The sequence below is a fragment of the Neodiprion virginianus genome, chromosome 2 (genome assembly GCF_021901495.1).
Source record: "Neodiprion virginianus isolate iyNeoVirg1 chromosome 2, iyNeoVirg1.1, whole genome shotgun sequence".
Classification (NCBI taxonomy): domain Eukaryota; kingdom Metazoa; phylum Arthropoda; class Insecta; order Hymenoptera; family Diprionidae; genus Neodiprion; species Neodiprion virginianus.
Window position 1 is genome coordinate 21,151,648 of NC_060878.1, and position 17,147 is coordinate 21,168,794.

Here is a 17,147-nt window from a genome sequence, read left to right on the forward strand (position 1 = left end):
TTGGAAAATTCATAAAATCGACACAGGTGGCCTAATCGAAAAACGGCCGAACACGTGTTCTTTTTTTTCGATAGACCAATTGAGACAAAAATTGACACCAAGATCGGCGTCGGTGACCTTCACCGATTAGGTGAAATGGTGTGGAATACCTCATACATGTCTTACGTTTCTATCTTATTTATTTTTTTTTTTGCTTTTTTTCTTTTGAACAACGAAAACCTTGAAACTTTTGTAATACATGTCCTACGATTCTAAAATATTATTTCACAACTCTTAGAAAAAATTTGATAAATAATTTTGTGTATGATACATATCTTAAATTCCCAGAATTATTGTATGTTTTAGAGAGCTGTAAACAACAGCATGCAACGAAATAGTAGTATTAGTAGTGTATCTAGTTGATGTACAGCAGAAAAAAAAATAAAAGCTTTGTGAAAAAATTTATACAATTTTCTTAAAGGTTATGAAACGTAGAATAACTGGAAACTTCTTCGAAAGTTTTTGTTTGTTAAGTTTTTGAAATTGGTCCTTGATCACGTTCAATAGTCGCACGGTACATGCTGGTAAGAAGGAGACGCTGCATACATTGTCCAGGTACGGTGTACAAATTAGGCAAGAGTCGACGCATCTTTGAATTCAATTTGACCATACTGGCTGCCCAGATACTGCAAGAGCAACCGCTCCTCCTCCATCGTCTGCAGCAATTTCTGGTATTGGGTCTCGTCCTCGTTCAGCAGTCGCACAATCCGTGCCGGTAAGAATACGCTGAATTCGTCATTCAGATCTGTGACGACACGATGTACGAACCTCGTTTGGACTCGTCGAATGTTGGTGACTCTGTAGATTTTGAAAATTTCTAGCTCCGTCAATTTCTTCGTCGGCAGAAATTCGTTCATGCTTGCAACTTTGTTCAGTTTTGTGAAATCCATTTTTTTTAAATGTTTAGCAGTTACGTGTTTTTTCATAAATTTGGATTTGCGAACTTTTTTGTCACTTTGTTGAGTTCTGACTTCTGGTTTATAACGGTTTTCAAGTCGTGAATATTTTTTAAGAACAGATCGATTCGCTGTTTTAGTTCTGCTTTATTTCAAGCTCTCCTCATGAGAGCTGAAGATGCAAGACTGTCTTTCTGACCTGAAATTCAGTCTTTTATAGCCGTATTCCTCCCACCAGGCACATAGAATCATTGAAAAACTTCTAGAAGCTACCGAAATGATGTGTCTTCGATTGTACGTTAGAACATTCCAGAATTCAACGTCGCACCGCAATCCATTATCGGCAGGCCGCTCACCATCAAGTAGAAACTCGTCGGACGATTCAGAGTATCATTTTCGTCGGACGAATCCGAGAATCTTTCAGGGTCAAAGAAGCTTTTTCTTACGGTCCCGGACCGCTCGCCGTCAAGTCGAAACTTATCGAACGCATTGTTTTTCAGCCTACATTCGTTCAGGGTCGAAGCATCCGCATACAAATTTCAGAACCTTCCAGAATTCGACGTCGTACCGCAATCCGTTGACCACTCACCGTCAAGTCGAAACTCGTCAGACCATTCCGAGTATTGTTTTCGTCGGACGTTTCCGAGAATTGTTTGTCTGAAATTCGTTTAAGCCCAGAGCGGGTCTTTCTGAATTCAACGTCGCACCGAAATCCTTTGACCGCATGCCGTTCACCGTCGAGTCGAAACATGTCGGACGAATTGTTCGTCAGTCTAGATCCGTTCAAGGCCGTGAGAATCTTCTCGAACCTTCTTGAAGCTCTCAAAACCTGACACATGCCAGGATTCTCGGTCGAACGTGTGAGGATCCACGGGGTCCGCTCGAACGCCTGAGGATTCACGGAGTGCGCTCGGTAATGCAGTTATCGTTCCCGCTCGATGAGCATGATTTTCTTCACCGACAAAGAGCACAATTTATCCCACAAGGGGTCACACCACGGCAATTTCAGACATTTTTTACCAACTATCATGGTCATTTAGAGGATTTTTTATCAACGATCACGGTCATTTGGGAGATTTTCTTACCGACGAACGGTCGGCAGAGCACGTTTTATCTCACGAGAGTGGGGGTAACCTTCAAGAGTTTGCGTCCGGGATGCACGTATAGGCGGATTGGTCGGCTTGGTCAGTAAAGAAGGTGTTTTTATCCAGAACTCTCCTTGTTATACTACTAAGAGCTGTTAAGAGAGATGGCAAAAAAGATATGGATCATCGACGTGGGATCCGCGAATTAGTGATAAGAACGAGTGTGAATGAAACGAAATGATGTAGAGATGGAGAGAGATGATGATTAATAGTAACCGAGAACTTTTATTCGTTTTGATGCGGCGATACAGACCGTATCGCAAGAGAACGTTACAGAGAGTGAAGATTTTACAGAGCGAGAGAACACATAGATTATACACATACATGATTTCGAGACAGTAGACAATACATGAGATACAGCTGATGGGTTTTGAGTCGCGACACGGGCAAGCGGCGAGATTTGACGCAGAGACGGCAAGTAAACATTGCACGCAAGTGTGCGTACATGTGCGAGGACGATTTTGAGTGTCGCGAGACACACATTTAACTATTCGATACCTTGCCGAAACATACCGCCCGCTTCGCTATCGGTAACGATCGCGAAATTAGATTATGCCGCCCGCCGTGCGTTATTTATTCTTAGAGTCAATAATTGTCTTAAGAGGACACTAGAAGCACACACAATTTTACGATTGGACGTTTTAACACAGAGGATTTCGTTTTAACGGTCACAACGCGAACGAGACCGTCGGTTCCCGGATGCACTTCGATCACTTTCGCGAGGGGCCACACAGATGGAGGTAGATTTTCGTTTTTTACGAGAACGATGGATCCGATTTTGATGTTCCCGTGATGAGTCTGCCATTTCGAGAGGTTTTGGAAGGACTGAAGATACTCCGTACTCCACCGTTTCCAAAAATGCTCCAGCATTTGACGCGAGTGTTGCCAATGCGATAGCCGTTGAACTGGCACCTCGATGAGTGACGGCTCAGGAATTGTGTTCAATGCTGAGCCGACGAGAAAGTGTCCTGGAGTCAAGGCACTTGGATCCCGTGGATCGTCCGAGATAGCGCAAAGAGGTCGAGAATTGAGCGTGGCTTCTACTTGCGTGAGAAACGTCGCGAATTGCTCGAACGTTTGAGTAGTTTCTCCGATGACTCGTTTGAGGTGAAATTTGACTGATTTCACTCCGGCTTCCCATTTTCCACCGAAATGAGGCGCGGAGGGAGGATTGAACCGCCACTGGGTTCCGTGTGATGCGAGGGTGTTTGCGATTTCTGCGAACTCCTTTGACGATGCAGCGAGAAGACGGCGAAGTTCTGAGTCTGCGCCGACGAGATTCGTTCCGCAATCGCTTGCGATTGAGGCACAAATTCCTCGTCGAGATGTGAAGCGTTTGTACGCTGCGATGAATGCCTCCGTCGTGTAGTCCGAAACTAGCTCGAGATGCACAGCCGAGGTCGTGAAGCAGATGAAGATAACGATATATCCCTTGCATGATTTCGCTCCTCTTCCGCGGGAGGCTCGAATCGAGAATGGACCAGCGTAGTCAACGCCAGAGTGAAGAAACGGCCTTGATTGCGTGACTCGAGACTGAGGGAGTTGGCCCATCTGTTGGCTGCTGAGGGTGGCGCGATGACGCGCACAAGGAACGCAACGATGTATGAACATGCGGATCGGTACTCTTCCTCCCAGGATCCAGTACCGCTGTCGGATGGTAGCGAGAGTGAGTTGCGGACCTCCGTGGAGCGTCAACCGATGATGATGATCGATGATCAATGTGGAGAACGATGATTCGCGAGGCAAGATGAACGGGTGCTTTTCGTCATACGAAAGCAATGAGTGATTCAGTCGACCACCGACTCTGAGGAATCCGTTCGAATCGACGAACGGCGTGAGTCGCGATAGTGGATGACTTCGAGTGAGACTTGAGCTTGTCTCGATTTGGCGAATTTCTTCTGCAAAGTACGCCTGCTGGGTCACCTTGGTCCAAAACAGTTGAGCGTCGCTCAATTCGAGAGTAGAGATTGGTCCGACAGTGATAGACGTGTTTACGCGATTCGATGTCGTCTTCGCGAGGAACCGATTTGCTGCGCGTTTACACAATGATGTGACTTTGAGGAGAGTCGATAGTTTTGAGTAGCGATCGACGAGATCCCAGATTTGTAGCGGCTTAGCTGTTGCGATGTGCGTCGACAGCCCTTTTCTTTCCTCGAGATGAATGTTTTCTTCCGGTCGCGGAGATAAGGATGGCCAATTGACAGAAGGCTTCGAGAGCCAGGATGGTCCGAAGGTCCAAAGTTCTGATTTTTGAAGTTGCTCCGGAGATGTACCACGAGACGCAAGATCAGCGGGGTTTTCAAAACCCGAGATGTGATACCAACGAGCGCGCGCGAACTCTTGGATTTCCGTTACGCGATTACGAACGAATTCCTTCCACCGCGATGGGTGGCTTTTGATCCACGCGAGCGCGACTGTGGAATCCGTCCACAGATAAACCGGGATGTTTTCGAAATTGAGAGTCTTTTCCACATGACACATCAACCGGACGAGAAGATTCGCGGCACAGAGTTCGAGACGAGGAATTGTCACCTTCTTTAGCGGCGCTACTTTAGTTTTCGCGCACACTAGTGAAACGCGCACTTCGTGAGTGTTGATATACGTTCGCGCGTAGATCACTGCGCCTAATGCACTTTGAGAGGCGTCCGCGAAACCGTGGATCTCTATCCCGAGAGATGCTGAACTTGACCCGATCCATCGTGGGATGGTGATAGCTGAGATGCCTTGAAGATCTTGTAGAAACTCGATCCATCGCGAGGATAATGAAGTTGAGAGCGGCTCGTCCCAGTCGAAACCGAGTGCCCACAATTCCTGCATAAAGATTTTGGCTCTGATCGTGATCGGCGAGAGCCATCCGAGAGGATCAAAGAGCTGCGCGGTTTGTGAGAGAACTTTTCGTTTCGTGAAATTGTCCCGAGTTTGATGAATTTGCGGAGAGAACGCGAACGCGTCGATGTCTGGTCTCCACGCAAGACCGAGAGCCCGAAAGAATGGACTTTGATCGAGATTCAGATGCATCGCGATCTCTTGATGGTTTCGAGAAATGTCAACGAGAGTTTCTGGGTGGCTTGAAGTCCACTTTTGAAGTTCAAAGCCGCCCGCCTTGAGCAATTGATTGAGTTCGTTGATTTTCTCGCGACCTTGATCAACGTCCTTTGCTCCTGAGAGGATGTCGTCGACGTACGTGTTCTCCAGAATGACGTGGCTCGCAAAGGGATACTGCTTACCTTCGTCGTGAACGAGTTGATGAAGAACACGGATCGCGAGATACGGAGCGCTTGCAAGACCATACGTTACCGTAGTCAGTTGATATTCTTCAATCGGTAGCTCTGGTTCTTCCCTCCAGAGGATTCGCTGAAAATCTTGGTCATCATTGTGGACCAAAATTTGTCGGTACATCTTGACGATGTCTGATGAGAACGCGACTGGATATTGTCGCCAGCGTAAGAGAACGTCCGCGAGGTCGGTTTGCACTTTTGGACCGACGAGAAGATTGTCATTGAGAGAGAGTCCGAGGTTGGTTCTTTGAGACCCGTTGAACACGACACGCAACTTTGTTGTTGAACTGCTGTCGCGAACTACACCGTGATGGGGAAGATAAAACACCCGGGAATTGTCTTCAGGTGTATTGATAGCGCGACGCATGTGCCCGAGTTGACGATATTCACGAAGGAAGCTCGAGTAAGCCTCCTTGAGTTTCGCGTCGCTACCGAACCGTTTCTCCAAACGAAGGAGCATTTGATGCGCGGGATTCCGCGAGTTGCCGAGCTCTACCGAATTGTCTTTGAGCGGCAGCCGAACTACGTAACGACCGGACGCAGTTCGAGAAACCGTTTCGCGAAAGTGTTGCTCACAACGCTCTTCTTCGGAAGTTAGTGCCAAAGGTTTCGACACTTCTTCCTGCTTCCAAAACTGCTGCACGAGATCGAGCAGTTCGTGATCGAGGGAGCATTGGAAGCCTTGGACTGCGCTATACGAGGGGCTTGCTGCTTCCGCTGAAACCCAGCCGGAGAGGACCCAACCGAACTGAGTTTCTTGCGCGATTGGTGTTCCTGGTGCTCCTCTTCGAACTCCTTGACCAATGATGTTGCTGTAGATGTCAGCTCCGAGAATTACGTCGATTTGACTGGGATGTGCAAAGCTTGGATCCGCGAGGTTGAGTCCTCGTAGATGAGGCCAGTCTTCGACGAGAAGTCGAAATGAGGGTAGATACGATGTGAGTCGTGGAAGCACGAGTGCCTCCACCTGACATGAGAACGAGGTGTGAGCACGAGATTGGAGTTGCAATGTCGCGATGCCGCGAGTCACTGCCGATTGATGAGCTCCGACGCCAATGATCGGTATCGTTGCTTGATGCCGACGTAGTCGCAATTGTTGCGCTAGCGACTCCGTGACGAATGAACTTTCGGATCCTTGATCGAGTAGAGCGCGAGCGATGATTCTTTCTCCAGTCTCTGGATTCGAAGCGATCAATTGCACTGTGGCGAGAAGAACTGGAGAGCGCTTGATCATTGTAGGCTGAGCTGAGTGGTTGCTCACCTGAGAGGCGCTATTCGAGATCGGTGCGTTCTGCACTGCAGGTTGCGCTACTGCAGCCTGTCCTTGAGATGTGCCGCTGTTAGCAGCTGTCGAGATTGAAGAAGAGTTTCGATGCAGCAAGGAATGATGTCGACCGTTGCACACGCAACACGTTTTGTTGGATCGACAGTCCTTCTGCTGATGTAGACCGAGACAATTGAAGCAAAGCTTTTTCGCAGAAACCACTTCCCTTCTTTGATCCAGAGATTTGTCGCGAAAGGTCGAACAGAACGCGATGTAGTGGTTGCCTTTGCAACAAGCACACGACTGTTCCTTTGATTGAGCTGTGTGTGACCTTGTCGTCTGAAGATTTGACCTTCCTTGCGATGAGTGCGGTTTCGACGTCGCGATTTGGTTATGAGCGTGAGCTTGCTCCACGGCTTCGAGGGTGTGGATGCGACCGATGAGAAACGCCTTGAGCTCCGCAAACGTGGGGGGCTCGAGTTTCTCGCTAACACTTTTCTCCCACTCTTCGAGAGATGCTGGGTCGAGCTTGCGAATCGTCATGTGCACGATGATGTGATCCCCTAATTTCTCGGGACTATCGAGAAGTTCGAGTGCGCCAAGAGCTTCGCAAGTGTTGCTGTGCAAGCTCTTCAGTTCTGATGACGACTTTTTCGTGACACGAGGAATCGCGAAAAGTGTCGCGAGATGAGAATCCGTCAAAAGTCTCTTGTTTTCGTACCGCGATACGAGAGTTTCCCAGGCTCGAGGGAAGTTTTCAGCGGTAAGAGCGATGTTTTTAATGAGTTGTGACGGTTCATCGGTAAGACTTGTTTTTAGGTAGTGCAGTTTTTCCACTTCCGAGAGTTGCGAATTTTCGCGAACGATTGATGTGAAGAGGTCGTGGAAAGACTTCCAGTCTGAGTAATTGCCCGAGAACGTAGGCAATTCGATGCGTGGTAGCCGTTTTGAGGCTCCTCCAGTAGTGAGTTGGGGGGCTACGGCGGTTGGCACGATCGGTGCCGATAGAGTCTTGAGAGTTCCGAGTAGATCGAGCATCTCTCCCTTCGCGTTTAAGTATTGCTCTTCGCACTGTCCGTAATAGTCTTTCGCGAAATACGAAAGTCTCTTGATAGCGTCGAGTTGATCACCTTTTGCTGCGATTCTAATTTGATCGACTGTCTCGTGCATGTCTTGGAACTTCAGCCAATTTGAATTTAAAGCATCTAATCGCGATTGCACTTGCCCGAGGGTTGTTCTTGCTTCACCGAGCTTGCGCAAGTTTTCGAGAGTGCGACAGATGCGCCTGAAGAGATCGGTTTGACGTTCGATGTATTCGTCGATCGTCATTTTGACAAACGAGAAAGTGTAACTCACGCGACGAACAGAGTTTTCACGAACGAGATACGCACACAGTGATAATAGGGCGTCGCGATATACACTTCGAGAGATCGGTGTTGTTGACGCTCAGATCTTAGTCACGGTCACTACAGAGGACACCGCACGTTTGAATTTAACGGACGCGACTGATTTTGATGATGGTTTTCACCGATAACGATATTGTTCACTTTGGTTACGTGAACTTTCGCAACTTGATGCACACGCGATAGTTCCGTTTCACTCACTGGCTAATTCGTTTTCCCGTAAGTCGCAACGATTCGAAAGATTCGACTCGATTTGCGAATGATCCGATTCGATTCGCGACTGATCCGGCTCGAAGGACCAAAAAATGTTAAGAGAGATGGCAAAAAAGATATGGATCATCGACGTGGGATCCGCGAATTAGTGATAAGAACGAGTGTGAATGAAACGAAATGATGTAGAGATGGAGAGAGATGATGATTAATAGTAACCGAGAACTTTTATTCGTTTTGATGCGGCGATACAGACCGTATCGCAAGAGAACGTTACAGAGAGTGAAGATTTTACAGAGCGAGAGAACACATAGATTATACACATACATGATTTCGAGACAGTAGACAATACATGAGATACAGCTGATGGGTTTTGAGTCGCGACACGGGCAAGCGGCGAGATTTGACGCAGAGACGGCAAGTAAACATTGCACGCGAGTGTGCGTACATGTGCGAGGACGATTTTGAGTGTCGCGAGACACACATTTAACTATTCGATACCTTGCCGAAACAAGAGCACATTGACATATTTACAGAAATTTTTTCGGGGTTAGAAAAAGCCGGATTACGGATTAATTTGCTCAGATGTGATTTTTTTAGAAACGAAATAGAAATACTAAGTTTCAAAATAAGTGAAAAAGAATCACACGCAAGCCCGTCAAAAATAGAAGCAATAGAAAACGCACCAATACCTACTAACGTCAAATAATTAGAAGCATTCTTAAGATTAGTAATTTTTCATGAGAGATTCTTGCAAGATAGAGCAGACTACATATGACCATTATACGAACTGCTTAAAAGTAAAAAATGGTTAGGGACCGATAGGTGTCAAAAAGCCTTTGATTAGGTCGAAGAACAAATAATATCCGATAAGATATTAACATTATACGACCCTAATGATCAATTATTACGCACATACGATGCGAGCGATATCGGCTTATCAGCCATCTTATCACACAGATTTCACGATGGTTCGGAGAGACCAATGGCATTTGCTTCAAAAATCTTCCCAAAAAATGAACGTCACAGAGCCATAATAGATAAAGAGGTTGGGGCAATAATATTCGGTCTCAAAAAATTCTATCAGTACATTTGCTATAATGAGATTATATTAAAGACTGATCACGAACCCTTGGAGTTCATCTTCGGGAATAAGAATATGTCAACCATGATTCACAGTCGACTTCAACGTTGGGCATATTTTTTATCAGGTTATAAATATACATTAATCCTTCATATAAATATACAATCGAAGTGGTTAAATCAAAAGCGAACGGAAACTACGACGCATTATCCAGACTGCCAATAAAAGACAAGACACATGTTTTCGAAAATGAATATACCTGCATTAATTATATCCAAAATAATTGTTCAAACATTGATTTAAAGACAGCTGCTACAGCGACATCTAATTATAAAACTCTAAAGAAAATCGTGCATTACGAAGGAAACGAGTGGCCAAAAACAGCGGACTTGCCTCCTATAGAGAATAATTTCTTCAAAAAACGCCGCGAATTAGAAATAGAAAATGGCAGTTTAACATTGGGTTATAGAATTGTCATACCAGAGACATTGCGAAAATACATTTTGAAAGAATTACATTCGTCACACATGGGGGTAGTAAAAGTGAAGCAGCTGGCTACAAATTATTCTTGGTGGCCGTACTTAGATGGAGATATCGAAAATTTAGCGAATAGCTGTAAAATTTGCTTAGAAAATAGACCGGAACCGACGAAAACATCACTAACACCTTGGCAATGGCCGAGCACCCCTTGGTCAAGAATGCATATCAATTTCACGGGTCCTTTCCACAATTGCATGTTTTTGATAGTGGAAGATGCGCATTCAGAATGGACTGAAGTAACAAACATGAAAAGAGACACAACTATACAAAAGCTGTTTAAAGTATTAGACGAAATTTTCTCTAGATACGGTATCCCAAAGCATTTGGTATGAGATAACAGCCCGCAATTGTCAAGTGATGGATTCAGAAAGTTCTTGAAAATGTACAAAATCAAAGACACGTTTTCTCCGCCTTACTATCCAGCCACCAACGGCGCAGCGGAAAACTTCGTTGAAACCGTAAGAACGAAAGTTGACAAAATGATCAAAGACGGATATCCTCTAGACTCTGCGATGAGCAGATTATTAATCGATCACCGTAACACTCCACACGCTACTACGAATGAAACACCATCAGCATTAATGTTCAAAAGAGAAACACGCACAAGATTTGATTTATTAAGAAGCGATATAGTAGGCACAGTATAAAAAAATCAATTTGATCAAAAACGATCAAACATGGCAATAGAAAAAACACATTCTTTGATAACGAAATAATTGACGCCAAAAATTATCGCAAAGACATAAGTAAAAACTCGAAAGCCGTTATAGTTGAACAGCTTTCACTTGTTAGTTGTAATATAGGTACGATTCGACGATGGATTTGTAACAAACCGTCATAACAATCAGATTTTTCGGACTGACTTAGGTCACGATCTTAGAAGAGGGGAATGTGTAAATTGTAATGAACCTCACCGCAAAGATAAGAATACTACCGTAAATGACGAGGGGAGAAATATTGTAGGTGAAAAAAGTGATGAGTGTTTAAGCGAAAATTCAAAAAGCCAAGCAGCAAAAAGTGATTCAGCGAAGCGCAGATACACGAAGCGCAATTATGCAATGGAGGGCGAGCATCCGAAAAATGAATAATTCTTTGAAACAGATCCCTTGATCACATATAGGTTTATTCAAGCCAGTTAATGACTAATTCTAATCAAGAAAATGTTATTTTCCCCCAAGTAGTATCAATTATTGGCGTCAAATAAAAAACTCGTTTCTGAAAAATGAATAATTCTTCGAGACAGATTCCTCGATCACATGTACGTTTATTCGAGCCAGAGATTGATTCATTTGATTCGAGAAACTGTTATTTTCTCCCAAATAGTGTCAATTATTGGTGTAGAATCAAAAAATTCTCCCTATTTTAATTTTTTTGTTTCATTATTCCGTGGATCAGTTATTTATTCACAGTAAGTCTATATTTTCCTGGGCTGCCTCTACAGCTATTTGTGCGTCATTCAAATATTATTGTTATATTATCCAACTCATATAGTCAGTCATTATTCCTTCACTTTGTGTACTTCTGTGAAACATATCTGTGATTTTATTGTGGTATAATACTTACATATTTTCACTATAGTTCCTTCTAATTTTGCACATGATGATTTCTCAATTGTCAGAAATGTATTTTCCAAAAATCATTATTTCATTTACATGAGTGTGAATTTGGCAGACAAAACAATTTGAAAAAAATAAATAAACTCAGGCAATAATTACAAAATTGAAATTAAAAAAAATGCACATTCTAAATTTTTAATTTTCTAAACATGCATTTTTTTCTTTTCCACTTATTACCTTTTTATTTGCTTTTTTATTAATTCAAAAATGTCATTAATATCTGCTAAGTTCACACTCATTTGTTTACACATTTGTTGATTTGATTGCTGTGAACGAATCTGCCTTTCATTTTCATTTTATATTACTTTTACTATTCATTGCGGAGGACAGTGTTTCAACATGGCTTTTCAAAGATACATTCATTACATATCATCAAGGTACTTTCCGACTTTACATTATTTAAAAAGTGCGCCAAAGCAAAGCGGAAATTCGTCGATAGATGTCAATTTCTCTATTACTTTTGGCGCTTCCTTTGGAATTTATCCTTCGCTGCTGTAGCGTCACCCTTATTTTCCGCGTATAACATAGAGTTCAGTCAGCGAACTCTGCGCGATAGGTCGGCGCAAGGCGCCTAGCAACGAACGCGCATGCTCGGTGGCGCGCGTGACTCGGTAATCCGGACATGTCTTTCTTTCCTATTTCGTCCGTGGCGGGATGAGGTTCGTGTTGAAGACCGAGCTACGCATCAACCAATTGTGGGCACGTGTCTCAGATAAAAGATAGAAATAGCCACGGTCTTCTACACAAAATTCCGTGAGAACAATGGACGAAGAAACCCGAACAGTGCTAACCGGCCGATGATTGATAGAATATATCCGAATATTTTAAGGTTAGTACATTTTATATATCGTATTCATAATGTTCACTTCCAGCTTGTATATTCGATTCAGACCCACGTGGATATGAAACGTAGCCGGGGTTATAGATTCATTAAACAAACTGGATATCGCCGCTATTGTCCTACAATTTTTTTGGAATAGGTTTTCACAAATTTACTTTGGCTCAATTTACACAGATTCAACTAAAAATCTACTCATATAGAATTTGATTTGGGGCAATGATGTAATGATTCGTATTACCGAAATTTCTACCACATTAAATAAATTTTGCTTGAACAGAAAGATATTTTTCTTCAAACAACTACGCATTTATTAATCGAATGAAAAGAGCTTATGTAGTGCAACGTGGCATTTTTGATACCCGTTACAAGGGTCTCCTTGAACCCTGGGCGGAACCAAAATTTGGGAATTTCCGAAATTGAGTCCCGAAGTTTTTGCAAAAGAACGCCAGGACTAGAGTCACGCATCCGAAACTACGAGAGGGGACACCTTAGCGAATAGCGTAAGATATTTCAGGTTTTTTGTTTTTTTTATTTTTCGAGCTACAACGGCATCAGGCAAGAAGTCGACACCGAATTCAAGGAAATTGCAAAGTGGCGGACTATCGACAATTGCGAGGGAAGGATGTCGAGGCTGCGGAGGGGGAGCCGACGCAGATCCTCGCGTCGCGGGAATCCAAGGTGGACGCAATTCCCGCTGACGGCCGGCGCGTCGCAGCCTCTCCCACTTCACCCCGCCAACAATTGTCTAGCGAACTTGCGACGGACCGACTAGCGACGAGGGAGCACCACGCTCACCGCCAAGACGTCATGGAGCTGCGCGGAGGATGAGATTGCGATCTAGCTTTAAGTTCTGTGCAGCAATGCTATTGAAGGTACGCGTCGAGTTGCGCGATCGACGAAATGGATGACAGATCGATTATTGCGTATTTTTGTGGGTATGACGTCACGTATAGGGTCGCGTATCGAGATCCGTGTTGCCGCAGGTTGTAGGTTTTTGAAACCAGTCTAGTTCTGGCGGTCGTGATAAGTAGTCACGTTTTGGGGAGTTTCGCGAAGTAATGGAGTCGCCCAAAAATCGCGAGGGAAATGGAAAGGGGGTTGTAAGGATGTAGAAGGTAAGCGCTGCTTCTATCCCCGCGATTGAATTTCGAGCATAATTACGAAAAGGCTTGCCGAGTAACGGATAGCCGTTTTGAATTTGCGTTGTAGAAAAGTACTCGAAATTCTTTCGCCGATTCTTTTGCTTGATGACCGTAGCCTGAGTACGCGTGTTAGAGTAAAGTAAATTTTGAGTTCCTGAGAAAGTTGAGTAGAGTCACGGGTTTTAGTTGAGTCTCTCTCGTTTGTGAAATCAACTATAGCCGAATTTCGCTGTACCGGGTCGAGCCGCGTTATCGGGTTTTTCAGTGTCACCTCTCGAGTAGGTCGGGAAGTGCCGAATTGGAGTGCTCGAATTAGCGAATAACGTTTTGGAGGATTCTGAGAAGATTCGATTTCGGATGCGTTACGATAGCGTATAGTGTAGGTTACGTTTAGTTGCGCCTGCATTGAGTTCCGTACCCGTTCGTTAGTATAATGTAAATTGAGTTGTGTAACCTTGAGCTCGTGTTTAGTTGAAGTTAAATTTAGTGGTGCTTACTCTTAGTTAAGTTGCCGTTTAGTTAATATAGTGTTTATTCGAGTTGAGGTGATGTATAGTCGAAATTGCCGTTGCGTTGAGCAGCGGTTGAGACGAGAAGTTTGAGTATTGAGTTTTAGTTGCGTTTGAAATATAGTAACGTTTGCGGATTCGTTTAGTTGAGATAAGTGGAAAATAAGCTATAGGTAAGTTATGTTGTCACGTTTAGATTTAGGACAGCTCGCGGTAGCGTTAAAGCTCCGAGTCGGGTGAGATCTCAGGTGAGATTGAGAACGCCGTCTGTTCGGTAGCCCGACGGCGCACCGTCGAGTGATCAGTTTTAGTTTCGGTTTTGAGTGATTAATTCTAGTTTCGGTTTCGAGCAATAATCGCCATGGAGAAAAAATGGCGAATTTGTCAATTCAGAATTGCGTATGAAGATTTTGAGATCGTTGAGTGACATTTTAGTTAGGGAGCCGCGAGCTCAGTAGAGTAAGAAATAGAGTAGGTTACGTGTAATTTTCTGTTTATTTTTAGAATCGCGATGAGCGCCTTTTGGATTATTTTTTTTTGTTTTTGTATTACCGCTATTGGGAAATATAAGATTTTATTTTACTTATTTTGTTAAATAGCGTGTGTATTTCGAGTGTCTCTCTCTCTCTCTCTCTCCAAAAATTACCCCTCCCCTCTCCGCGGTACTGATCTATCGAGCATATGCCCGAGGTATAGCGCATTAATGATTTCGAGGCGTGTTAATCATGCCAGACGCCCAACAAAACTTCGTGATATTGTTTTTAGATCCAGGGTACATCGTGGACGCCAAATTATTGTGCACGCGGTAAGTTCTCGGTCACTTTCTCCGAGTGACCGAGGAGCGGGAAAAATCCATGTCACAGTAGGTATAATAAACATGCGAAGCTGCCGCCATTTCTGATGTAGGTATAATAAAGATGCGAAGCTGCCACCATTTTATGTTAATCCCCTTCGTACGCAGCTTGAAAGTACATAGAAACATGCAAACTACATTAGTATCTGCATCCATAGAATATACACTGAGAAAAGAGTATTTTCTATTAACAAGCTTATACCAGGATATGGCGGAGTGAATGTATAGTTATTATTATGAAATTTTAATTCAGCCAAATAATATTCATTACCGAGTTTTTTATTCAACTACTGACACATTTCTATCGAGCTTTATTTGAAATAACTAAATCTTATTTGGCTCCACGAAATTTTTCTTCTCCATTTTATTCTACTGCTTACTATTAATCAGTTGAAAATTTTGAGAAATCAATTTTTCAAATGAAATAAGTTCTACTGAGGTGACTTGAAGGTAAGATTCATTCACTCAAATAGTGAGATTATTAGAAACAAAGTTGTCTCTAGATTCTATCAATATTAGGGCGGTCAAAGTTTCCAATTCCTGCAACACTGCGGACGACACCACATAGACAGGAGAATACGAAGACCGATGCTGTCACAGGCCTACAGCGAAAAAAAATCTTTGTTTTGTATCGCAGCGAAGTCAAATAAGAGGGGCCGGAGACTGTGAGGATTGACGCCGTAGCCCTACGCCCAAAGTTTTCCTTGTCCATAGGGCCTCGACGTCATTCCTCGCCGTCTCAGACAGTCGCCTCGTCTTTGACTCCGCTGCAATGCGAAACTAAGAATTTTCTTCTCTGTAAGGTTGTGACAACGTTGGTCTTTGTATTTTTATACGCCAATGTGGTACCATTCTCAGTATTGCAGGAATTGGAAACTCTGACCGCCCCGATATTGAAAGAATCCAAAGAACCTTGTTTCTAATAATTTCACTGAATGAATGGATAACTCTTACCTCCAATTCGCTTAAGTGAAAGTTATTTTGTTTAAAAAATTAAATCCCTCAAAATTTTCAACCCTTGCTAATAATCAGGTTATTTCATTTGAATATTAGTTACTATCCCACCGTCTTGACTTGCTGCGCTACGGTAGAGCCGGCTAGTAAATATCAACCTGAAATTCAGGTGCGACTGCAGCTGCCAGCCTTACTAACCCTGTTCATGTTACATCCAGTCATATACAGGGCGAGTCAGTCAAAACGGCCAGAATGGGAGGAGCTCAGTTAACGGATCAGACCTTACCTCTTAGCCAATCTGGAGCAAGTCAATTGAAACACCGAGAATGGGAGGAGCTTTGTTGACGGATTGGGCCGTAGCCCACGTGTTGATATCAAAGTAAAGTTTGCAGTCTGCGTACAGGTGTTCAGTGGTAATACGAAATAAAGTCACGATATGACAACAAGTGAGGCAATAAACTCTTATTATGATCCCTCATTTGTTGTCATATCGTGACTTTATTTCGTATTACCACTGAATACCTGTAGGCAGACTGCGGACTTTACTTTGATATCAACACGCGGGCTACGGCCTAATCCATTAACAAAGCTCCTCCCATTCTCGGTGTTTCAATTGACTCGCTCCAGATTGGCTAAGAGGTACGGCCTTATCCGTTAACTGAGCTCCTCCCATTCTGGCCGTTTTACCTGACTCACCCTGTATACAAATTCATCCCAATCTTCTGTGTCTTTTGAATACCGCTGTATGGTTTTCTTGACTGACTCGATCGAGTTTGTTAGGGAGTTAGATTTCATACTTCTAGTATCAATAGAGATGACATTTGTTGTTAAATAGTAGAATACATCTTATGGGGATAAACGTCAGTGACTCTGAATTTACGAAAATGAACCTAGTATACTGATTAAAAATTTTAGTCAATAGAAGTGAATTGATTTAGGTTTGAAAAAGCTTGAACAGGCTTGAATTAATGAAGCTGAAACTAGCAGCTAGAGTTAGCAGTCAAATGTGCTAAACTTCGTACAGATTTATTCACGAAACTTCTATAAAAGTATTAGCTTTGTATTAAATTTCGTACATTTTTTATTCTTGTATGCCAGTGTCTCAATTTCATGAATTTCAGCACGTTTGGTTGTAAACTTTGCTGCCAGCTCCAGATTCATCTCAATATAGGTAGGGTCTGTTGAACCCTGATATAAATCTTCAAGGTTAAAATTACAGCCTATTGATATTTTTTTTTTTTGTTGCATTCCTGATTCCAGATAACATGATTGATATAGATATATGGTGGGATCTAACACCAGATCTTATAGCTGCTTCAATCAAACCTATTGGCCACCGAATGAAATTCATACGGCTCCTATCGGAGGAAGCA

The 17,147-nt window shown here is 43.4% G+C and overlaps 1 long non-coding RNA gene across 1 annotated transcript; it reads right to left on the reverse strand.

The window, feature by feature from the left end:
* Positions 1 to 14,950, reverse strand: LOC124299391 (uncharacterized). The gene is made up of 3 exons (XR_006906991.1): positions 14,940 to 14,950; positions 11,390 to 11,393; positions 1 to 160 (listed from the first exon to the last, which is right to left on the reverse strand). It is a non-coding gene; the product is annotated as an uncharacterized LOC124299391 (long non-coding RNA).
* Positions 14,951 to 17,147: the final 2,197 nt, after the last annotated feature.